Here is a 26,900-nt window from a genome sequence, read left to right as displayed (position 1 = left end):
AACACCAAATGTGTCAACTAAAAAATCAAAGAAAAATTTTAAAAAACATGGACACAAATTAAAATGAAAAAATGATTGTTCAAACATTTTGGGATGTAACAAAAGCAGTCCTAAGAGGGAAGGAATATAGCAATACAGGCCTCTCTTCAAGAAGCAAGAAAAGTCTCAAATAAACAACCTGGCCTTACACCAAAACGAGCTAGAAAAACAAACAGAGCCAGAAGAAGGAAGGAAATAATAAAGATTAGAGTAGAAATGACATAGAAACAAAAAATAAATAAAAATAACAATAAAAATAAAAAAGATCAATTAAACCAAGAGCTGGTTCTTTGGAAATAAAATAAAATCAATGAACTTTTAACTAGATTTATCGAAAAGAAAAAGATCCAAGCAAATATAATCACAAATGGGAGAGGAGAAATAATAGCCAAGACCACAGAAATAAAAACAATTATAAGAGAATATGAAAAACTATATGCAAACAAATTCGACAACCTAGACGAAATGGATATATTCCTAGAAACATGTAAACTACCAAAACTGAAACAAGAAGAAATAGAAAACTTGAACAGACTGATAACAAGCAAAAAAATTGAATTGGTAATCAAAAAGCTCCCAACAAACAAAAGTCCAGGGCCAGATTGCTTCGCAGGTGAGTTCTACCAAACATTTAAAGAAGAGTCAATACCTGTTCTTCTCAAACTATTTCAAAAATTACAAAATGAAGAAAAACTCTCAAATTCATTCTGTGATGCCTGCATTACCCTGATATCAAAAGCAGATAAAGACAACACTAAAAATGAAAACTACTTGTTCACCTCTGATTAACACAGATGCAAAAATTCACAATTAATACTAGCAAAGTTAATCCAACAATACATTAAAAAAATAATTCATCATGGTCAAGTGGGATTTATTCCTGGGTTACAAGTGTGGTTCAATATTGGCAAGTCAATCAACGTTATACACTACATTAATTAAAGAAATGATAAAAACCATATGATCATTTCAATAGATGCAAGAAAAAAACATTTGACAAAGTACAACATCCATTCTTGATAAATACCCTCAACAAAATAGGTTTAGAAGGAACATACTTCAACATAATAAGGGCTGTATGTGAAAAACCCACAGCTAATATCATCCTTAATTGGGAAAAACTGAGAGCTTTTCTTCTACAGTCAGGAACAAGACAGTGATGTCCACTATCACCACTGTTATTGAACATAGTACTGGAGGTTCTAGCCACAGCAATCAGATGACACAAATAAATAAAAAGCATCCAAATGTCAAGGAATAAGTCAAACTTTCACTATTTGGAGATGACATGATACTATATATAGAAAACTTGAAAGACTCCACCAAAAAAAACTGCTAGAACTGATACACAAATTCAGTAAAGTCACAAGATAAAAAATTAACACACAGAAATATGTGACATTTCAACACACCAATAATGTAACAGAAGAAAGAGAAATTAAGAAGTCAATCTCATTTACAATCACACCAGAACAATAAGATATTTAAAGACAAACCTAAGGCCTATACTCTGAAAACTATAAAAAACTGATGAAAGAAATTGAAGATGACACACAAAAAAATAGAAAGACATTCGATGCTCATGGATTGGAAGAAAAAAATATTGTTAAAATGTCTGTACTACTCAAAACAATGTACACATTTCATGTAATCCCTATCAAAACCACCAGCATTTTTCACAGAACAGAACTAACAATGCTAAAATTTGCACAGAACCACAAAAGACCCCAAATAGCCAAATCAATTTGTAAAAAAGAAAAGAAATAAAGAAAATCTGGTGGCATCACAATTCCAGACCTCAAGTTGTATTACAAAGCTATAGTAATCAAAACAATATAGTAGTGGTGTAAAATTGATGCATAGATCAGTGGAACAGAATAGAAAATCCAGAAATAAACCCACAATTATATGATGAATTAATTTTAGACAAAGCAGGGAAGAATATCCAATGGGAAAAAGATACTCTTCAATAAATGGTGTTGGGAAAACTGGACAGCAACATGCAAAAGAATGAAACAAGATCACTTTCTTACACCATACACAAAAGTAAGTTCAAAAAGGATTAAAGAACCAAATGTGAAACAAAATCTTGAGGAACACAGTCAGTAACCTGTTTGACATTGGCATAGCAACTTCTTTCTAGATATGTCTCCTGACGCAAGAGAAACAAAAGAATAATTAATTATTGGGACCTCATCAAAATAAAAACCTTCTGCACAGTGAAGGAAACAATGAACAAAACTAAAAGGCAACCTATGAAATGGGAGAAGACATTTGCAAATGAAATACCTGATAAAGGTTTAGTATCCAAAATCTATAAAGAACCTGTAAAACTCAACACCCCAAAAATGAATAATTCGATTAAAAAATAGGCAGAAACATGAATAGACATTTTTCCAAAGAAGACATACAGAGGGACAACAGACACATGAAAAGTAGCTCAACATCACTCGTCATCAGGGAAATACAAATAAAACTTCAGTGAGACATGATCTCACACCTGTTAGAATGGCTAAAATTAACAACACAAGAAACAACAGGTATTGGCAAGGATGTGGAGAAAGGGGAACCCTCTTGCACTGTTGGTGGGAATGCAAACGGGTGCAGCCGCCCTGGAAAACAGTATTCCAAATATTTTGAGATTCCGCAAAAAGTTAAAAATATAACTAACCTACGATCCAGCAATTCTACTACTACATATTTACCCAAAGTATACAAAAATACTAATTCAAAGAGATACATGCACCCTAGTGTTTATAGTAGCATTATCAACAATAGCCAAATTATGGAAAGAGCCCAACTGTTCATCAACTGATGAATGTATAGAGACGATGTCATGTATATATGTAATAGGACATTACTCAGCCATGAGAAGAATGAAATCTTGCCATTTGCAACGACATGGATGAAGCTAGAGAGTATTATGCTAAGTGAAATAAGTCAGAGAAGGACAAATATATGATTTCACTCCTATGTGGAATTAAAAAAACAACAGCAAAGCAAATGAAGAAAGGGGGGAAAAAGCGAGGCAAACCGAGAAACAGACTCTTAATTACAGAGAACAAACTAATGGTTACCAGAAAAGAGGTGGGCAGGGAGATGGGTTAAATAGTTGATGGGGATTAAGGCGTGCACTTGTTATGATGAGTCCCGGGTGCTTATGGAAGTGTTGAATCACTGTATTGTACACCTGAAACTAATATACTGTATGTTAACCAACCGGGATTTAAATAAAAACTTTAAAAATATTAAATGGGAATATGATAGACACATTGTCTTTGCATATTTTCAATCTTTGATTGAGGCACTAACTTCTTCCTTTCCCTGCAAGATGAAATATTTCTTCAGATTACTATCTTGACCAAGCGTGGGAAAGTTGCAGTCTTCCACTTTCCCTTCCTACTGTTATAACTCTTATTCTATAAGCCAGGTAACCAATGTGATGGAATTATAAAATATGAGATAGTTATACTTGTCTGAAAATAAAGATCTAAGGATAAGAAATAGAAGAGACAACATCATTTTATAGAATGTTGGATTTGGTATTCAACTAGATCCCTTCTGGGTGAGATCAAATGCCTAGTAGGAAAGTACAACATCATTTCTATGTTTCAATCAACATTGTGATATGTCCTAAGTCAATAAATTGACTCAATGGTCTAAATAAGCAGAGATATTTTATGTTAAATATTAATATGACAAACATAGCATTTATTGTAAAGTGACAGAAAAACCATGCATGTCAGGCATAGATATAGATCAGTTTGGAACATTATGGCAATTGATGAAGGATTAAAAATGATAGTAAGAATTATAATGTAAATGTTAATATTTACATGATACTCTGAAATACTGGGTTTTGATCTGAAGAAAAGCAAAACAGTTGTTTCATAAAAAAAACATTCTGAAATACATGATTAAATATATTCTTAATACTATTTTCAGTAGTATATAGGTGATAATTGTTTAAAAGTAGTTTAGTAGAATAGTAATTGTTATTCAACTTTATAATTAAAAATGAAAATGTAGTAAGAATATAGGTAGCACTTTTTTTCATTATCACCATTAGAAGTCTAATTAAAATCCTCTTAATGATGTTTTAAAAAGTTATTTCATATATATCAAGAGAAAATATCATCTTAATATATTCTTTTTGACTAGATATGTATAGTACACTTTCAAAAATCTCTTTAAATTGACCTAAATCCACTATGTAAAATATTTTATTTACTTAATATGTATGGCACTAAATGTATACTTTGCTAAATGACCAAGTAAGAAAAACAATTAAAAATCAAACTGCTGACTTTAATAATTTTACTTAAGTATAGAAAAAGAGAAAACCACAACATTTTAATTTTACAGAAAACCATTTGATATAAGTGTGATTCTTTCATACTCAGGTAGAAACTACTTGTCAAGAAGTCAGATGCTATGTCAGGATTTTATTGTGTTTTTTAAAGATAACTTGTAAATAGAAATATAAGCTGCTTTACTCTGTCCATTAAGTACTAGAATATATACCTAATATTTATGCATATCCCGTTCATATCTATTGTTTCTACAAAATTTTCAATAGAGCCTTAAAGCTGTTGAATACAGGTTTAATTCCAAATTTCATTTCTTTCTGAATTGCACCATCCTTCAGCAATGCATCATCATCACAGGTCATTGCACCGATGAAATTAATCTGATAAAACACCTGTGTGACAGAGAAAATGATATATTAGTGTGATTCATCATTAATGTACATCATCAGCCCATGATCTATTAGTGTATTGCTCAAAGGATTGTGTCATTAGGAAAGAGTGAGTTCCTAGTGTTAAATTATGGTGTTGAAGGCAGTAGTTAGAGCCTAGTATAACCCAGGAGGCAAAAAGTAGATGTGCTAATACAAAATCAAGTTCTCTGAACTTTCTTTTTTTTTTTTTTTTTTTTTGGCTTTAAAGTGTCAGATTTGAATTTTTGCTAATAAGGTTTTACTTCTTTAAGGTGAAATTAAGTTTGCCCTTATTACTCATCTAATATTAATTGCATACCCATCCTCTATAAATGATATCATTTATAAGGCTGACTTGCATCACTGGTGAGAAATGTAATTTTATTTGAAAATGAAACACATAAGAATTTAAAATATCTGAAAAAATAACTCTGCAGGGTTGTTTTTCCAAGCATTTATTTAGACATAAATGTGCCAGAAATTATACCTTACCTGATTAGCTCATGATATTGAGCTTAGAGATTAGAAATTGCCCTGAAATGCCTTTGTTAAAGTAATCCAACCTGGAAATTTAAGATTATTTTATTCAAGACTAAAGATAAGAATAAAAGTAAGATAAAAACATAACTGCAAAATAGGTAGTGAATCTTAAGAATTCAGAATTTTAATAAATTATTTTTTAGTATAAACTTGATGAGTTTGCTCTTCTAAATTAAAATAACCTTAAAATATAGTAACTGTATTATTTTGAAAACATATTAAAAACATTCCTTTCTCAAGAATGTTTGCTTAGCGAGGCAAAGGGCTTTATCTGTTTAATCATTGTTATCCACTAGATATAGAATAGAGAGCAGCAAATGTTAGGTCCTCAATTTGTTCTCTAATTAATTAATTAACTCAATTAACTTAATAACATTATGTAACAGATTCAGACTCCTTAGGTCATGTATGCATTTAAATAACTTCTGTATATACATGGTTTGAACTACAATTTAAATAATTCTATTTCAAATATTAAAAGTACCATGGTGATATTGTCATTAATTTTCATATCTATATCCAAAGATAAACTTGCTTATATCTTTTCATTGTAGTTTTATAGATTAAGAAACTACCACATAGTCCATAAATGCATAGTGTGAGTAAAATTTTTATTAAGATGACTCATAGTATAAGCAAGAACTATTAACTAACCTCATTGGGACTTTCAGTCCAGACAAGATGAAACAGCCCCATTTTCTGTTTTCCCCCTCATTAATTTTAATTATAAAGCCTTGGAATAATGCCAGGGGTAAGCAAAGGAAAGGATTCAAAGCTGCTAAGAAGGAGGCTAAGTAGTTTGGGATCCCTAGATTGGAAGAAGAGCACAGTGGCTAGTGGTATTATGGCCTCCATTCACCAGAAAGAAACCTTGACACAGCATTTCCCCTACTCTCAACCTAGCAGCAGAAGACATCCTGAGTAGGTCCATTCTTCCACAGAGCAAATGGTAGCCCTGCCAAAGACTCCAGGTGAGCCTGTAGATCATCAAGAGATCTTTTAATAGTAAGTGACCAGGGAAGGCCACCTCCTTCTCCACAAAGCCTGAAAATCCCCTCCTGGTGGGATAATACCAAGAGAGATAGCACTGCCAAGAGAGACAACAAAAAGCACTCTAGTCTGGGAAGCCTCATTAATCTCTGATTCTTCCTTCCAACCTCTCACCAGGAGACATAGGGTATGCAGGAGGAAGCCTGGGAAAAAAAAACAGGACAAATAGCCCAACCTGAAAGTGTTCTCCATCCCTTACAAGCAGGAGGAATTCCATTCGAGTACCTGGCCAGGGAAGCCCTCACCAGCCTGATACTCCTTTCCCTTAGGGAAGGCACCAAGGTGAGTTAGCATTCAGTGTTGGAGATTCTAAAACCTCAATGTAGTCTTAAAACCATTCCCAAATTCAACATGCAAATACTTGGATAAGGTATCTTTACCTCCAGGTGTGACAACTGCCTAGATGTAGATTCCTCACAGTTCTGTTAATGTGTAAATAAAATGTCTGACCTTTGTCCCTGGTTCCTGGATAATGTGCATATCCTTGGAATTTCTTGAGTGATAGGAGTGTCTTTGTCATTCATGTGGCCTCCTTATGCCACAACTAGAGGTATAAGCTAACAAGGTGCCTTTGGGTGGGTTTATGCTAATGACATGATTCACGACGGGGCTGGACTTGCCAGAAAGACCAACCATGGGACTAGAGGGTTGGGATCTTGAGCCAAGTGATATCAATCTGACCTCTGAGGAAGGGAGGAAGGCCAATTTTGAGTTTAAGTCATGTGATCAATGATCTGATCAATCATGCCTACATAATGAAACATCAATAAAAACTCTGGACACAGAAGGTTAGGTAAAACCTGGTTGGCAGTACTCTGTGTACTGTCACACATCAGTGTACCAGGAGGTTAACCTGTCCTGACACCATGAGGAGAGGACAAGAGAAGCTTCACATTTGGAAACTTTCCAGATCTTGCACTATGCATCTCTCCCGTTGGCTGGTTCTAACCTTAATCAATTTGTTATAATAAAACCAGAGTCATAAGTTAGCATTTTCTTGAGTTATGTAAGCTGTTTTAATGAATTCTTGAATCTGAGAAGATAATGGGATCTCTCAAATTAGAAGTTAGCTGGTCAGAAGTGAGAGTGGTCTGGGGACCCCTGAACTTACAGCTGGTGTCTGAAGGGAATGTAGTCTTGTGGAGGACTGTGCCCTTAACCTGTGAGGTATGGCTTAAATCTTAGCAATTGGTGTCAGAAGTCATTGCAGCTAGCCTAGACTTTTTCTTTTATTTCATATTATTATGTCCAACTCCCATTAATATCTCCTCTTAAATAGCTCAAAGCCACCACCAGTTGTTCAACCCATTCTAAATAAATTCACGATCTTTTCTTCCTATATCTTCCCTTCTTCAGAGATGCCTGTATTATTGAATGACTCTACCCCCTGTTGAGTACTGCAAGAAACACAATGTCATTCTTAACTACTTCCATTCTTTTGTCCATTCCTCCAAATATCCAATGTACATTTATGATCTGAAGTTTAACTATTTACCTCAAACCTATTTACTCTAGCCATTTGCGTAGTAATCATAATAACCCAAGTTACTATTATCACTCATATGGATTTCCATAATAGACTCCTAGATTGTTTTACTTCTTCACACTTTCAATCTATATTATTTTTTTAATTTTTTTAATGTTTATTTTTGAGAGAGAGAGAGAGAGAGAGAGAGAGAGCGAGCATGAGTGGGGGAGGGACAGAGAGAGGGGCAGACAGAATCCGAAGCAGGCTCCAGGCTCCGAGCTGTCAGCACAGATCCCAACACAGGGCTCGAACCCACACACTGTGAGATCATGACCTGAGCTGAAGTCAGATGCTTAACTGACTGAGCCTCCCAGGTGCCCCTCAATCTATATTCTAAAACCAAAAATAGGGATTTTCTTTAATATAAAATTCTAATCATATCAACTTTGGCTTCTTTTAGGTACACTTAAATTCTCTAATGGTTTATAATAAAATAAAGCCAAAACTATTAAAAGAGGACTGAATATCCCAGCATGAAATGGTACCCTCCATATAACTACAGGCTTATATCATACCTTATGTCCCCTTTCACCATGTGCTCTAGCAATACAGAACTTCTTATAGTTCTGGAAAGTTCTAACTTCTTCCTTCTGCAGCACCAATTTTCTGCTTCTACTTTCCTCCTCTGGTAGTGTTCCCCCTTTCTTCTTCATCAGTTATCTCCTATGCAACAGTAAGATTTCAGCTAAGGCAAAATTTATTTAAGGAAAATTTCCCTGATCTGAATCTAATGCTCTCATGATACATATGTATTTTCGTCGTAATGCTTGGCATGGTTGCATCTTTAATTTAATTTTCTTATTTGACTATTGTCTCTCCAAGCAGAATGTGATCTCTCTGAGACCTGAGATCATGCCTATTTTCCTCAATATTTTGTGATCAGTCCTTAATATTTGTTGAATGACCAGTTTAATAATTTAATATAAAGTATGTTCTTATTGTCTATTTTTAATAAATAAGAAGTTAAGCAAGTACATCAATTAACAAAAGCCAAATTATATTCTCATATTATCAAAACAGTAAACTAGCATATACTAATATTTTATAAAAAAATAACATCTTTTAACATTCTAAACAGAAAATCATATATGCAAGAAACAGATATGATGGTTTTCTGTAAGACTGGATTTGGTATAAAGTATTATTTTATGACAAAATTCAAATATCAGCCCTAACTCCTTCAATATGATTGAGATCACCTTGTCTTTTAAGATTTAAGTACAATTATTATAACCTCATCCAATGTATTCAAAGGAAATTTACTGTCCTTCCAAATGAGTGTGGGAATTTTTGGAGGACTGACATTTACCCTTAACACCTGTTTCCACATTCATGATGTTCCTGAATTCTCAATTTCAGCTTTTATGTCTACCATTTTGCATATGTTATTTTCCTTCTACACAGTTTCACAACCCCTTTCCCCCCAACAGGGTTCTTCTATAAATCTTTCCCTTTAAAATAACACTGACAGTGTTTGGCTGACTTTTACTTAACTAGGAGGTTCCTTTATATTAAATACTGCCCACTTATCAGATTTGCATTGAAAACATTGGAGTCTTTGCCTTTCTCGTTTTGCTCTAATCTCTGTCCTTTGCTGGGCTCTATTTAGCTCTTCCCCTAACATCATATTTAATTCTTTTGAGCCACAAACAGTTTCGTATTGAAAGGGAAAATAACCCTTGCACAATTTTACATTATTCTCAAGTAGTTTGATTCAGGCTCTATTGATAAACCCTCTCTTCCATGAACCTACATATTGCCCTAACTTTTCATTCCTATATATCCCATAAAGTTATTCTATTTTTAAGAGACAGTCTTCTTCTCAGGAAGAATTATCACTTTAGGAATGATGGGCTTTTCAGGCAGAAAGGAGAAGTTAATAATTAAGCCAAAAAGACTTACAAGAAAGTGTGATGTGACTGAATTTCATTGAAACCAAAATGAAAAAAGTCCCCCAATTAGTTAACACTGATATATTTGTGAATAAAACAGAAATATTGACTCAACATCATTACTACAAACTAAAAATGCCTAATTCTACTTTCCTGAACATACTGAGTTTTTTAAATGTTAGTTTTGCCCCTACAATATGAAATTGTCAATTTTTTAGTCCATTTGGTCTACCATAACAAAATACCATAGACTGGGTGGCTTATAAACAACAAAAATGTATTTGTCACAGTCCCAGAAGATGAGAATTCCAAGGTCAAGTTACCAGCAGATTTGGTATCTGATGAGAGCCTACTTCCTGGTTCACAGAAGGTGGTGTTCTTTCCATGTCCCCTCCCCACATGGCAGAAAGGGCCAGGGAGCTCTCTGGGGTCTGTTTTATATGGACAACAATTCCTTCATGAGGGCTCTGCCTCCTAAGAGCATCACTTACAAATACCTTCGCAATGGGGATTAGGTTTCAATTTATGAATTATGAGGGGACATAAACATTCAGTCAATAGCATCATTACATATCTTCATGCTATCCTTCATTATTTTAGCACATATAAGTCATAAGCAGTTAGTTACCAAAATAATAAATACAAATCCATTTTTTGAATAGTATTAATACATACTGATGATGTCACTTGTTATAATTTTATTTTCATTTAACTGGTAAATGTGTTATTCATATTATTTTTTCTTAGCTCCTAATGCAAAGATAATTTTGGAGAGCTATAGATAAAAGTAGCTGGTTTTAGAAGAGTGACACAAGCACACAAAATAATTGTATCCCAAAGGACTAACTTTAAGTTAATACTAAAAGTGATTTAAAGGTTTCAGGAGTCCCAACTTCCAAAATACTCTTCTTATAGTAATTTTAGGCTTTTGGCACTAATATTGATAGGCATTTTAGCGGCAGAAATATTTTCAACTGAAGCTCGATAAAAATGGATATAAATCAATGTGTATACTTTGCTAAATTTGGCATATTAAACCACTTTTGGATTTAGGAAGATAGATTTAAATCTTGAAATTCCAGAGTAACTTTCCTCATACTTTTAAATGCATACTATCATAAAAATAAGGAATAAGATATAAGTAAATAAAAATAAGACCATTTTTCCTGATCCAATAAATGACAAGGCTCTTAAATAAACAGAAAATTGTGTGAATGATCTTCAAAGCTTTGACATTCAGCACAATAATTTACATGAGATTCCAGAGTAGCTGCCAGTATGAAAAAAGAAGAAAAGGAAGAAAACTGAAGGCCTTTTCCAAATAGTACAGAAAAGGTGAACTATAGAGAACAAACTAATGGTTACCAGGGAGGAGGTAGGTGGGAGGATAGGTTAAATGGGTGATGGGGATTAAGGAGGGCGTTTGTTGTGATGAGCCCCAGGTATTGTATGGAGGTGTTGAGTCACTATATTGTGCACCTGAAACAAATATTACACTGTATATTAACTAACTGGAATTTAGATAATTTTTTTTTTTATAAAAGAAAAAGTGAAGAATGCCATAGGACAACATTCCTGGAAGGCAGGTTGAAATGATGTGTGAAAAAACTTGAGAAATCTACATATCTGTTAGTGCAGCAATTTCACTTTTGAAGATGGAAATTTTTCTATAGTAAACAATGAGGGGGAAAGTCAAAGATTTATGCACAGATCCAATAGAAAAAAGAGTTTTTTTAATAAATCAAACGTTAAAGAATAAATTTTGGTGACATGTTACATATAACAATTTGATGTCAAGAGATGTAAATACTGTCAAATGGTACATAAATAATTCATTTAAATCAGGTATGACAACAGTTACACATATGTTTCATCACATATGTGTATATGTGCATCAGCTATACTACTATGTCTCTGTATGATAGAATTATGGAGTTTCATTCTTTTTTCTGAAAATCTATGAAAAATCATGAATTGATTTTATATGTATATTATATTTAAAATAGCATATAAAAAGTGATAAAACAGTCTTATTTTTAGCATTTATATAGAGCTGTATGGCCTACTGGTTAATATTTACCAAGCAGCTACTGTGCACTAGGCAGTGTAGAGTGGCTTTCTATATATATAATCAACATATATATTATTTATACTTTTGTGGTAGTGATTCTTTTTTCTCAGATACAAATGCTCATGTTACAAAACACTCTCATTATATACCTTATTTTTTTAATCCCCCAAATTATCCTAAGGATAATTATTATCCCTGCTTGACAAAATGTTTATTAAATTTTATGTATTATTTCTAATCTTCATTAAATAACAAAAGGTAAATAAAACTATCACAACTACATGCATATAGAAACTAGAATTCAGAAAGCTTTAAAAATTGCCCGGGGCCACACATCTCTAATCATGATAAAAAATTGATCCAGAAAAAAAATTGAGCCAGAATATCTCTGACTTTATAACCAAATATGAGTACCAAATTTTTTACAAAGAGAATATAAAACAAGGAGAAATAGCAAGAGACTCATGGTCACAGAGTGATTCATAAAATGCAAGGCAAAGCAATCTGGCTTTATATTATCTAAAGACAAAGTCAGTTTTACTCTGGCCCTTTGTGAATGGGGATAAGATTAAAGAGACCCAGGGGCTCTTGGGTGTCTCAGTGGGTTAAGCATCAGACTTCGGGTCATGTCATGATCTCGCGGTTCACAAGTTCGAGCCTGGTGTCAGGCTCTGTGCTGACAGATCAGAGCCTGGAGCCTGCTTCAGATTCTGTGCCTCCCTCTCTCTCTGCCCTTTCCTCCATCCCACTCTGTCTCTTGCTCTCTCAAAAATAAATAAACACTAAAAAAATTAAAAAAAAAAAAGTTTAAAGAGACCCAGAACAACTTTCTCCAGTCAAATTGAACTTTTCTCATATTCTCATTGCCTTCCCACCCAACCCGTAGTCCTTCTAGACCTGCAGGACAAGTGTAGGCAGTCAAACTAACCCATAACACATCCAGTTTTATCATTTCTAGTCAAGTATCTTATCCTCTCTGAATCCCATTTTCCCTTCATTGTAAAATGATGTTTACTTCATTGAAGTAGAAGAATTTAGAAATGTGAAAAAGAACAATGCTTGGCATAGAGGAAAAAAATGAGCAAAATTCCTTGATGGTAACCGTAACACTTTTATTTTGTATCAGAGTCAGATTGGTACATGCCTTATCCTCCTACTTGGCTACATGCTCCTCAAGAAAATTCAGTTTTGTTAAAAATTCATGAACATCTCTTAAGGGTCAAGATGCATATCAGTCATTGGAGATTTACCAAAAAAAAAAAAAAAAAGGTGGCATCTCCACTATGAAATTCCTCACAGTCTGGTAAGAAAGAGATGCCTTTGTAATCTTCGTACTCCCAGCACAGTGTTGGTGAAAACACATCATGGAAATACTACTCTGCAGATGAACAAAGAAATGAAATAATTGGTTATTTAGCTTACTTACTATTATACATCTTATTAACTGGTTGTCAATTAAAGATCAAACTTTAAAAAATAACTTTTAAACATACACATAAATATTTTTGAGTTTTATATCTATATATATATATGTGTACACACATATATATATATATACACACACACATACATACATAGATATACATATATATGTATGTATAATGAATAAAGCAAATTTCTCAACAGGAACTTAGCCCAATAACCGGTTCATGTAGTCTCAGTTACTTTGAAGGAAGGCAAGAAGAAACTGAGAAATGACCTATTATTTCTAATAAAAGTTTCATTGTTGACACCTTAAAACCTAGCTAAATACTTTTGGATAGTGACTGGATATGGGCTTTGGACAAACTTACCTCAAAATTATCGCTCTACCTTCTAGATGTGTTATTGAGGATGATGAATCAGTAACATTACCCATAACCCCAATCACAATTAAACCAGGATGCTACCAATCATCAAGTGTTTAACATATCAGGCATTATGTTGAATAGAGTAAAACCTTGGATTGTGAGTAACTTGGTCTGTGATTTTTCCTCAAGACGAGCAAATATTTCTAATAAATTTTAACTTTTATAAATGAGTGATGTCTTCCAATAAGAGTAATGTGGAACTCTGAATATCATATGAGCACAACTGAGCCAATGGTTCTTAAAATTCATTTGATATGCAAGTGCTTTGGATTACAAGGCAGATTTCCAGAGCAAATTATGCTCGCAAACCAAGGTTTTACTGTACTTACATACTATATTATTTAGTAGTCATTAAACCTTTGAAATAAGTATTATTAGACCACATAGACAAATTGAAACCTAGGGAACTGAGTTAATTAGATTCAGTACCAAGTCTGCCTGACTTCAATGGCCAGGGGCTTAACTACCAGCAACCTGGGGCTTCCTGTTGAGTTCAGTTCCCTTATCAATAAAGAAGAGGTGATATAGTTAACAGGCTTGTTGAAATAATTAAATATGTCAAATCATATGAAAGGACTGGAACACCTGATTGATACTCAATAGGCCAATGGGAAAATAAAAATATATAGCCATGTTGGGTGTGAATGCTGCAAGAACCCTTATGATCGTTCTATCCCTTTTTGGGTTGCCAATAAGTAACCAACTGGAAGATTCAGTAACTTACGAAGAGCTCAAAAACTTATTGGTGGCAAAACTAGTAGAAGCTGTATCTCTTCATAGTGTGGACCTTGCAATAGTGAAGTACGGTGAAAAATTGAAGGAGATACAGAGTTGAAACAGATAGCAATATTGCAAAAACAAAAAATGGACCTCTGAAGAATGATAAAGTGTAGTTATTTAGCACTGAGACAAAAATGCAACTTAGCAATTCTCCTTAAGCATACAAAAGTTTAATGTCATGTATGAAGTGATTATTCTCTTTTCCATTGAGAATTTAAAAATTACAGTTAAATTGAGCAAGAACTCTTCAGTTAAATTTAAAAGCCTGTTTTGCTAAAAACTAGAGCAGGTTAGTAGGAGAGATCTTAGAAACACTCTCTTTTAAAGTTCCAAAGATCAAATAGATAATGATCTCCCTGAGATGAATTAAACTCAGTGTTATCTACACAGTGGAATAAATATGGAACCATCTGAAGCTCAATATTTACTAATTTGTATTCTGCCAATATACAGAGTTGTTTTAATTCTTAGCTCCATTATATTGAAGTTTTGATATTTTGTATAATTATGAGAAATCTTTAAAAAATTCAAGCATTTTAAATAAGCCATTTAGCTTTAAGATTTTCTCTAATACTATTACAGGTGAAATAACTCCTACAGGTGAAGATAAAATAATGGTTCCATTTTACTGTCTTTTAAATTCAGTAATAATGGTTTGTAATTATAAAGCATCTCTCTTCCATGGAGCTTAATGTGTTTTATGGACATTGCTTCATTAATCCTTCCACCTTCCTTTTAAGGTGGGTATCATGGTTCTCATTATACAGATGGAGAACCTGAGGCACAGAGAAGTTAATTGATTTGCCCAAGGTCACACAGCAAGTAAGTGACAAGGCTGTGCTTTCTGACTCACCATCTAATGTCTTGCACGCCAGGCCATTCAGCTTTTCCAAATGGGGAGAAATAATCCATTCATTTTTATCAAAGTTCAACTCCAGGCTGCTAAATTCCTTGGGGCAAAGTTGCATAGTGCAATTTCACACTATGGCATTGGCACATTGTCAATTTACACAGAGGAGAGCTCATACTGAGCTACAAGGTTACTAATAAAAATAGAGAAGAAAAGAGATCTAAAAATGGCTCTCTGAGATGTCTGAGTTTGTGCTACTAAGAACTCACACTATCCTTCTCAAACAAGCAGCAGCATAAAAACCTGCAAGCTTCAGATATCAAATACTAATGATTGTAAATGTTTTGAAAACATTTTAAAGGTAATAAAACAAAAGCCTTAACTAGGTCATAGAAAAAGAGTTTTACAGATGTGCTTCATTTATTTATGCATGTGTATTTTTATTGATTTGTCTTAACCACACAACCTCCTCTATCTAGTCTTTGCAAAGCATTCATAAATAAGCATCCTCATCCAAACAAGACAAATAACCAGCACATTAAAAAGTTATCGCTTCAAAACAACACCAAAACACTACGTGAACCCACTATCTAATCTGCACAATAAATCGTTCATTGTGTAAAACCTGAAGGAAGACATTCCAGACACAAAGGTTGTCTGATTATTTGATATCCCAGTATCCTATCTAAGTGAGCAGCACAGAATATCGTTTTCTCGGTGGCTAAAGATGCAATAACACCATTCAGCAGACCATTTGTACTGCTTAGCCCAAAATGGAAGGAATTCAGAGAAATGCTGAAATGTAGCTTTCTTCACTCCAAATAAGTCTCAGAAGATTATTGTCATTAATGATTTTTTTTCTTCTGAAGCATAACCAACCAAAAGCTGTAGAAATTCTTAACTTGATTTAATGTCCTGTAGACACCACAAAGTATAGTGAAAGTAAAAAAAAAAAAAAAAAGTAACAAAAATCCTTTCCCATAAAACAATATTGATGTTTAATGAGAGAATGGCCTCCTCCATGCAGTTCTCACAGATTTCCAGTGGGTTAAAATTCCAGTTCACTTCTGCAGGTACTAAAGAACAACCATTACCTGTCTGTATGAGGCTGACATGCCAGATACTCTGAAATGGATTATGCCTTAGTGTTCTGAGATGTATTTGGTCAAATCTCTCCCTATAGGCTTAGAACTACCTGGCACTCACTGTAAGGTTAATTGATGGTTATTCCCTATCTCTTAAGAAAAATATGAAAATAAACCTTGCTTCTCAACAACTCGCTCTCTTAGTAAACTCAGTGAGGGTAAGAATCTTTTTGTTCACTGATGAATCCCAAAAATCTGCAACAAAGATCTCAGTAGACATTTGTTAACTGAATAAATAAAATGAAAAAAAAAATTATTGTTAAAAACAAAGTCATGGAAACGCCTGGGTGTCTCAGTTGGTTAATCATACTACTCAGTTTTGTGGGTCCAAGCCCCACATCATGCTCTGTGCTAACAGTGCGGAGCTTGCTTGGGATTCTGTCTCTCCCTCTCTCCCTGTCCCTCCTCCACTGTCTCTGTCTTTCTCAAAATAAATAAATAAACTTAAAAAAAAGTCATGCAATTATGCATATGTATGTTAGAAAGGACGTTTTTACTACAAAAGAATTATAAGGTTTCTGGAAGAGTGTTGTCTCCAAACTTGTACCAGCTATTATTCATTGTTTCTAAATCTCATACTGGTTAAGAGTCAGGCTGGGTTTTAATCACAATTCTAATACTTAACACCATGTACTGCACAGCTTATTTAACCTCTCTATGCTTCAGTTTTTCTTCTCTACAATTAGAATAATCAAAATGCCTACTCCATATGGTTATTGGGAGGATTAAATGAATCAGTGTATGCAGAACTCATATCAAAATCCCTGAGAAGTATTAAGTGCTATGTAAGTGTGAGCTGTTATTCTAGGAGAGGCCTGCCTGTTGATCATACTTCAAATGATGTTATTAAGTCAAAATTAGGTTTCATCATTGTTAACAATGTTTGTCGTCATAGTAGGTATTAATAGAACATGAACCCCTCCCTCCTTTAAGGCAGATGTTTCTGCTTCTGTCCCCCTCTCCATGACTTCCCTCCACTCCAAAAATAAACAAGCAACAATTCTCACATGTATAGGAATTAAACTAATGTAAATTCTTAATGATGTGTAAAATCTGAATTTTATGCAAAATATCTCCTTGGCAAGTCCCTAGGTTTCCTGGTTTCCTAAAAACCAGGCTCACTGCTTTTTTAAAAAGAAGAAAAATTAGGCTTGAACTCAAGAATATATCAACTGTGATTCTTGGCAAGAATGTATATCAAAGTAACCTTGAGAATGTGTGCTTATCAGCACTAAGACATGTCTTGTGGCTTTGGTTGCTGCTGTTGGGTCATAAAAAAGATTTTCATCTAGAACCCATAAGCTTAACATAGTTTCTCCCCAAAAGAACCATTTACCTTCAAATTTGATTTTTTATTTCTTTCATACAGTATCAGGCTAAAGTAGTTTCCCAGAGAAGCCACTTGCTTTGGACCTCCTAGCTAGTCCTCCAGATGAGAGGTGTTTATCAGGAGAACTGTCAGGGCAGGGCCAATATTTCAGACTTTTAAAATCACCAATATCTTTTTTTTTGTAACAACTACCACCAAAGAAAACAAACAAAGCAAAGAAAAGGGAAGGAAAAGAAAGGAAACAAAAGCAAAGGAGAGGCCAAATAATAAACTATTACAGGAAATGTCATATTTAACTCTCCCATAATGATGAAAGTATAATAGGAGTTGCCATTCAGACTTATTCAAGTATTTCACCTCCACTCTTTAGCTGGCAATAAAACATCTTAGATGATGTCAGTGACTGCCAAGTGCCCTCACAACCTCTCTATCCAGCTTGTTTCTTTCCAAATCTCAGAACTAAAACCTCTGTCCTGAAAGTCACCCTCAGGTGTTCTTGAATCCTCTCCTTCCCTTCTACTTGACATATAATCCAGTAGATAACTCCATAAATTCTATCAAATTTATTCTAAATTGTATCGCTTCTCACCATCTTTACTGTTACCTCCCTAATTCAAACTCTATTATAACAATCTCCTAACTAACCTCTCTGCTTCTACTCTTGCCTAACTCATAATCCATTCTTCCCAGATATCAAATGCATTCCTCCATCCATTTAAACATGTCCAATGGCTTCCCTTTACATTTAAAATAAATCTCAAACTCTTTATTCTAGGCTACAAAGTCCAACATAGCCTAGGGCTGTGATATTTTATATTATCACTACCATGCTCTGCATCAACCATGTAGACTTCCTTTCTGTTCTTTGAATATTCTAAGCTTATTTCTAACCCAGGGATTTAGGATTTGTTGATTTTTTTTCACCCTGAAATGTTTTTGCCTAAAATCTTCACATGACTGGCTCCTCATCATTCCAGTTTCAGATCGAACATTACATCCTTCCACATGTCTTCTGATATCATCCACACTAAGGTAATCTCCACACACCCTATCCTCCTATTCTGCTTTATTTTCTTTATCCCTATCTTATATATTTATTTACATTGTTAACTATTCTTCTACTTGAATATAGATCAGAATTTTGTCTGTCTTATTCACTACTCTATTCCTAGGTCCTTGACAAATAGCATGCTTTTTCGAAATATTTGCTGAAGAAGAAAATGGATAAACAAATAAATAGAAGTCCAGAATCAAAGAAAGCTAGGGATATATTAAAGATTACCAGTCGAAATCCTTTATTCTAGAGATATGGTAATAAAATAGTTTGCCTAAACTAGTAAAAGTAATTAATATCCTATGTGTGTCTAAAATCCTAGACATTTCCATTAGCCACACTGCCTCACAATTTTGTAAATGTTGTGTTGGAACTACAAAGGCTACCAAGTAAATCATACAATTGCCATAAAAAGAGACATCAAAAACTCACTATAAATTAATTCATTGTGTTTCCAAAGCCTAACCTGCCTTGGAAGCCCCATTTAAGTCCCAACACATCAACATATTCCTTGTAATTATTCCATTATCTTTCAGTGGATCAAAACCTGGACATTCTTTAAGTGCCTAAAGATATAGCCAAAAGATAATAAAAAAATCTAAAGGAAATATAGTATGTCACATTAAGATAATTGTGATAAAAAATAAAGCAGGAAAGGGGGATACAAAGGGCCTGGGAATGGGGTGTAAGGCCAGTTTTAAATGACATAAGCAAAAACCTGGAAGAGTTATTTGTGAAAAAACTTTGTGAGATTTTCAATATTTTTTAATAAAAAAAATAAATTCAATGTTAGTTGTTATCACTACTGTGGAATGCAACCTTTATTTATTTCCAAATATGTTAGAGAAAATTTTCTCATCTTTTACTGTAAAAAGCACAGTTAAATTTAGCAAAATCTATATTAGTCAAGTTAATGATTGAGTGTTGGTATATCTCCCCTGTTTTTTTATAATTCAAATGAGTTTGGATTGTTAAAAGTCGGGTTTTTTTAATATTGCATGGTTTAGATTTGGTTTGACAACATTCTTTTCCTTCCTCTGAACAGTCCCAGTCCCTTCCCATCCAGTCAATTTCAAGTATATTCTATATACTTTATGAAGCCTCATAAAACAGCTTAATGGCATAGGATAGTGAAAATGTGAAGATGAAATATGGTACAGATTATGATGTTTATAAAAGATAGTTAAAGATTAATCTAGCAGCCTCAGATGTCTTTAAGAAATTGGCAGTCTTATGGTGAAATAAACACACACACATAATTTGAGGCAAAACTTTTTTTTATTTAACTTTTTTTTTTTAACTACACCAGCTATTTACAAAAAGGTACCTCATTCTGTCTTCTGTCTCGCATTATATTCAGTATGCATCAGGATGATACTCCCGGGAGAATTTTCAGGATTATTCATTCTTTGAATAATGGCTTGTATGTGGGCTTCAAAGAAATGCAGTAGGAGTGGGAAGAAAAACATTTTCATTTCCAAAGGAATGTTCTGAACTTCCCAGGGGACACTGAGAAAAGATCTTGTTGAACTGAGGGACACTTGACAGCCACTTAAGTAGCTCAGTACATTCACAGTAAAAACTGTTTTCCCTCCTCCCCATATCCTAGTTTTATGCATGACAACAACTTGGTATTCAAATAATGCATAATCTCACTTATAGTACAGGGAATTCATTAATGGATAATGCAGAGAATAAGTGATACAATGTCAACCATAGAAAAGCAAAGCGCTCCCTTGTGGCGGGATAAGGTTTTATTCAGTCTGATCTGAATTAAAAGAGTTTTGAGCCCCTTGTCTGCTTAGAGACAGTTTGGCTTTTAACAGGAGCTGCTGAAGAAATGTAGAATTTTGAAAATGGCAAATATATTTTGATCAGCATTAAATTCAGGGCACTACTACTTCTGCTACTCACTTATCATGAGTCTGCAATACCTTTCTTGGCCAAAGGAAAAGGGGTTTAATTCAGTGAGAAACAGATGGCTTGAACATGCAACCACAATGCACTTAATCAGCTATATATGCAAAAAAAAAAAAAAAAAACCCAAAAAACAAAACAAACAAACAAACAAACAAAAAAACCTCTTCCTTTGTTTTTACTTAATGGTTTGCAAAAATTTTAAATATGAATCTAATGGCATGAGCATATAATGCACTATTATCCTGCACATAAATCTTGAAATTCGATGGAGTAAAGATGGCAGAACTGTTAGAATTTTTTTACATATAAATAATTGATATTAAATGTGAACACATAAGAATTCATCTTCTTTTGTGTTTTGCTTCTAGTTAAGTAGAACATTTAGGGATGGAATCTAAAGTCTTTAACAAGTTTTATTATGATTTTCAGTGGTTTTTGGAATACTGTATTCATGCAGGTAATGGATGACATCTATAACAGAAGTGTGTTCTTTTTTTTTTTTTTAAATCATAGATACAGTTTTCTACTCTCAGAGATTTTCTTTCCTAAATGAACACAGAAGTGTTTCTTATAAAGAGTGCAGATTTTGATCACTGGGAACTTTACCCACTGGTTGAATGATTGCATCTCTCATTATCATCCAGATGTTAAAATTTTCTCTACACTGTCAAGAATTCATAAATCCATTCAGTCATTCATTAATTATTTTAATAATTATTTTAACAATTCATTGAGTGCCTACTATATACCAAGTTCTGCTTTCAATGTGGGTAATTCAGCATAACCAAGGCAGACGTGGAAACACCATTAGGATTTTAAGAGAAGATGATCTATGTAGATTGGTGGGAGAAGAACCAGAGAGACTATGAGGAGGCCAGGTAAAAGCATTTTTTCCATAGACGTGGTGGTGGCTGGGGCTAGAGAAGTGGCAGTGAAAATAAATGGACAGAAGTGAAACTGACAGAGGGGGCAGAGAGAAAAACAGATACGTGATTCTGGTAGTCATTGTCAATGACTATGTCAGGATATACTTTTTGATTCACAGAGATATATTTTATACTTGAAGTTAGGAAAATAAGATAGGGTATATTAGGAAGAATGATTAATGATAATGAAATTAAAGCCAAACTGGAAGGAACTCAAAACATAGAAATTAGATAAAAGTGATAAAAACTAGAAGTAGAAACCAAAAGAGCAGCTAGAAGCAAGATGGAAACCAGAAAAGTCAGATAGTGTTTCTTCCATGAGGAAATGCTTTAAGAAAAGAGTGTCTAGTAGTATCTAATGATGTGAAGAGACTGAACAAGTAAAATAAATAATTAAGGCTTTGATAAAATAAATAATTAAGATTTCAATAAAATAAACAAGGAGATCTGAAAGAACAAAGTTTTCATTTTATAAGCTGATGCACAGCAGGGATGACAGCCTCCAAAGAAACTGCTTTAAAGAGATTAAACAGAAAAGGGGATTTATAAAGCTTTTGCAGATGAAGCCATGCTAAGGACAAGTAGGAGTGATTCTGGAAAAATAAACTGCAAGTCTTTAAGCATTTTGACATACAAGCTTTCAGCAAAGTAAGTCACCGATTGGGGTGGGTAAGAACAGAAGGATCCCTGCAGGTTCCTTGAGAACTATACAGGTTGTTATTTCTAGTTACTACTTTAATTTGGGGTGGTGTGGAATTTTCCAACTGGGGTAAATGGGGCCTAGGAAAATGTTATAAGAATAGGAAGACTCAAGTGGTTTCAGGGAAATAGTTTTTCATCTGAGTATATTAGTTCAGTATATCACTTAGATGTCATTGGTAACTTTGACAGAAACAGCCAGATGGAATATATGGGGAAATAAAGTAAATAAGAGTAAGTTTTATTAGGAGTTTGGAAAACTCTTTTGAGAAAGTTAACTCTAAATTAGATGTGAGAAAGGAATAGTTAGAGCTGCGTTTGTATATAGAATGTGTACAAATGAGTGACTTATATTTTATGTAATTATTTATCATATATATAATGTTTTCATTTATTATCATCAATATATTATTAATTTATTATTTATTGATTGATACGACTAACTAGAACATGTGGAAATGAAAAGCTCCAGTGGAGAGGAAAATGTTGAAGATAGAGACAATAATCAACAGTACAAAGTTTAGGAGGTGGGAAGGAATAGAATCAAAACAGCAGATAAACCATCTAAACTTTATTCTGTCAGAATAGAAGGATGATTGCAAATGGAAATTACTTTAAAGTTGGTTCAAGAAGGTTTGGAAATCCCAATTTGATAACTTCTATTTTGTCTATGATGAAAAAACAAAAAAAAATCATCTGACAAGAGTGAGTGGAAATAAGGGAGATGAGACATAAAAGAAGGTTGAAAATTTTTGATATTGTTACTCAGGAGAATGGAAGAAGATGCTGGCAAGAGAAACAGAGTAAAATTGATTGGAAATAATGAAGGCCCAATAAATATTAATCACCATTTATATTATGGACCCAAATATTCAGAGAAGGGATTATTTTTTCCAATTTTATTCAGTTTCTTGGACCATAGATTGCAAAAGTGAATGGCTGAATCTATCTATGGTTAGAGCTTTGCCAAGAAAGAATAAAAATGTTGCTTTTTCACATGAGAAGGGAAGTATCTCTCTAACAAAAGTAAGAAACCTCCTTTCAAAAAAAGCAAGTGGTATTATGTACCTTGGTAGGGTGAGAAATACAAATAAGTATGTCAGAATGGATGAAAGTGAAAATACTCAAAGGAAGAAAGAAATGATGATGTAAAAACTGGAATAGTAGCTGTAAGGGATAAATAAGATGAAAAGAATGGAAAACATATTTGAAAATATAAATAAGATAAAAAGGCAGAATATCATGAGCTCTCCCCCAGAATCAGTCCATCTGACATAATTTTGCATATTATTTAATTATAAGTCTTAAGTCTCGTTTGGGGATTGGCAAACTGAAGCTCATGGGACAAAATGAACTGTCAACTATATTTGTAAATAAAATTTTATTGAAACACATTTATGGCCATCTATTTGCAATTGTCTATGGCTGCTTTTGTCCTACTATGCTGGAGTTTAAAAGTTGCAACAAAAATCATATGGCCCTCAAAACCAAAAATATTTGCTATTTGGAAATGTATTTGCTGATACCTAATCTTAATTATAACAGAATATTTACATAGTAACAGATTATATTCAGAATAAAAACTTTTAGATGTATAATTAATTCTTCAGACAAACTTGCAACTCATTCATTCAATAAATATTTTTTAAGCCCAATCAAGGTATCAGGCTATTTTCTAGATACTGAATATTTAGTAGCCAAAAAATGGGGGAGATGTATATACTTAACAAGTTTATGTTTTAGTAGAAAGGAAAATTCGGCAAGTACAGTAGATAATTAGTATTAAATACTACATAGGAAGTAAAAAATTGGTGAGAAGAGGCATTAGTTACTTTAGATGGGCTTCAGAGAGGCTTCCTCAGCATAAAAAAGAGATCCCAGTAGGCTAGAGCCCATTCCAGACAGAGGGACTAACTAAAGACAAGACCCTAAAGATAAAACAAGCTTGACATATTCAAGAAATAGGAAGCAAATTCTGTTCCCTGGAATTATCAGACAAACAAGAGAGTAGCTTTAGAATAGTTTAGTCAGATAGATAAAAGTCAGTTCATGTAACACTTTGTAAATCGGGAGAGCAGACTGAATTTTACTTCAGTTAAAACAGAAAGCCCCTGAATTATTCAAAGTAAGTAACGAGGTCTGATTTAGTTTGAAGTAGTCACTGGCTGCTATGCAGAGTTGTAGGGGGAGAGGTGGAGTATGGATTGTAAGTAAAAGACTAGAAATAGGGAGACAAGTTAGAAAGCTCTTGCAATTTCCAAGGTCAGTGTTGAAGTGGTGTGGATTTAGGTGGATGGTAGGAGAGATGGAGAAAATTGAACTGTCTAGATTTTTTTAAGTAATGGAGGTAATGGCATTTGCTGATGGAATGAAGTAGGGATGAGAAATAAAAAGGAACAAATAATAACTCTTTTGGTTTTGAATGAGCCATTTAGTAGATATAGAAATATAACCCCATTTAGCACATTATTAAAAACTGGAGAAGATATAAGTGTGGAAAGAAATCAAGTGTTCCCTTTTGAAAATGCCAAGTTAGACTATTTTATGTCCTAATGGAGAAGTTGCATAATTAATCTGATATTTATCCACAGTTTCAAAAAGATTGGTGTTGTATTGGAACATGTGAAACTAGATAGGCTAAGCTCAAAATTATGCTAAGATAGAAAACAGGAGACCCAGAATGGAAAATACAACATTTGAGTCAAGAGAGAGGATCCGGCACAAAAGATGGGGTAGGAGTGCAAGAGGGATGGCAGACAAAATGATGAATTTTATGTAAAGGAAAGCAAAAGAATAATGACTTAAAAAGAAAAGAATCACTGTTTTTGATGCATATGATAGAGAAAGAATAGAAACAGAATTGAGGTTTGAATTTGGAAAAATAGAACTCTTTGATTTTGATAGAGCTGAGGGGATGGAAGACAGATTAGGGTAGATGGAGGATAGAAGGTGAGGTGAAATGAGGTCATAGTTTCTTTGGTCAAATTTTTCAAGAACTTTTTTTTAATACAAGGGAACAAAAGGGTAAGATGATAGGTAGAGGATATTGAGTCAAGGGATATTGTTAATATAGAAAATTCTAAAGTACGTTGTATTCCTATATGAATAATTCAGCAAGATATTAAAATATTGATAATGGGGACAATTGAGCAAGAGGCATTCTGGAGAAGAGGGAGACTTGTCTCTATAGCAGCAGAGGAGGAGATGGCCTAAAACTATAGTTAGGACAGTTCTTCCATTGTAAAAGGAAAGAAGATAAAGATATGAATAAGGATTTTCACAGATTGATGCATTTCTGGGAGGCATATGAAGTAGCTCTTGTCTGATTACTTCTGTTTTCCTCATAATAGATGAGGTTGCATCATCAGTTGAGATTTTCTAGCATTTCAGCACAATCTTGCTCCCTGTAATGCTATTTCCCATATCAGAAGTGCTATAACACCAGAAATCACATTTCCCAGACATCCTCACCATCAAAGTTTGGGGATGTGTTATCAATGGGAAGGCCCCAGTGCTGGTAAGAAGAGCAGGAAGCAACAGGGTTTTTGAAAGAGCAAAATATAAGGTTGGGTTTCTGTAGCTACTGGGCCAGAGTAGTGCCTGTTTCTTCAGGGGGATAGTCATTTCCTAAAGTTATTGACTCCCAGGTAACGCAGCCTTCCCTTTTTAAACATTTCAGTCCTTCCAACAATTTTGCAGCCTATTTCCCTCTACAATCTCTATTTTTTTTCAATTTTTTTAACGTTTATTTTTGAGAGACAGAGAGAGATAGAGCATGAGCGGAGAAGGGGCAGAGAGAGAGGAAGACACAGAATCCAAAGCAGGCTCCAGGCTCTGAGCTGTCAACAGAGAGCCCTGTAGGGGCTTGAACCCACAAACCAGGAGATTATGACCTGAGCCGAAGCCGGACGCCCAACTGACTGAGCCACCCAGGTGTCCTCCTCTACAATATCTCTTGATGCTTTAAGTATATAGAGTGGTAGCTTCTGTTTTATTACCTGAATCCCGACAGTTGCCACAGTGATGAAGTCTGAGGAAAAGAAGGTCTGAAATAGTCATTGAGAAGGGCAGTATACAATGCTATAAAACAAGCCTCTTACACTTGAAATAAGACAGAGTTGAAGAATATCAACCACTTAGCCCCTTTCTTTCTGCCCCTGCTCTGATATGTGATTCATTAAGCAACTTCAGAAAATCACCCGAGTATCATGGAGCCTAATTTTGAAATCCCCAGTAAATGCTTTACTATTCCATAAAACACTAGCAACATGTTTGCTCACCCAAAATCGGAGCCCTGTCAATGGCAGAATTTCTTAACTTATTAGACCATTTTACTTTTTAAGCAAAATAATTTTTACAGATTCTTAAATGTGCCATTCTATAACTTTTCTCATTGGTTGTATTTGTTTTGTGATCACTTTGAAAAAAATGAATTTCTTCTTCACATAACAGCCCTTAAATATTTTAGGATACCTATTATGAAAACTTTTTTTTAATGTTTACTAT

Source organism: Panthera uncia (assembly GCF_023721935.1).
Source record: "Panthera uncia isolate 11264 chromosome A1 unlocalized genomic scaffold, Puncia_PCG_1.0 HiC_scaffold_16, whole genome shotgun sequence".
NCBI classification, from domain to species: domain Eukaryota; kingdom Metazoa; phylum Chordata; class Mammalia; order Carnivora; family Felidae; genus Panthera; species Panthera uncia.
This window is presented reverse-complemented; position numbering follows the sequence as displayed.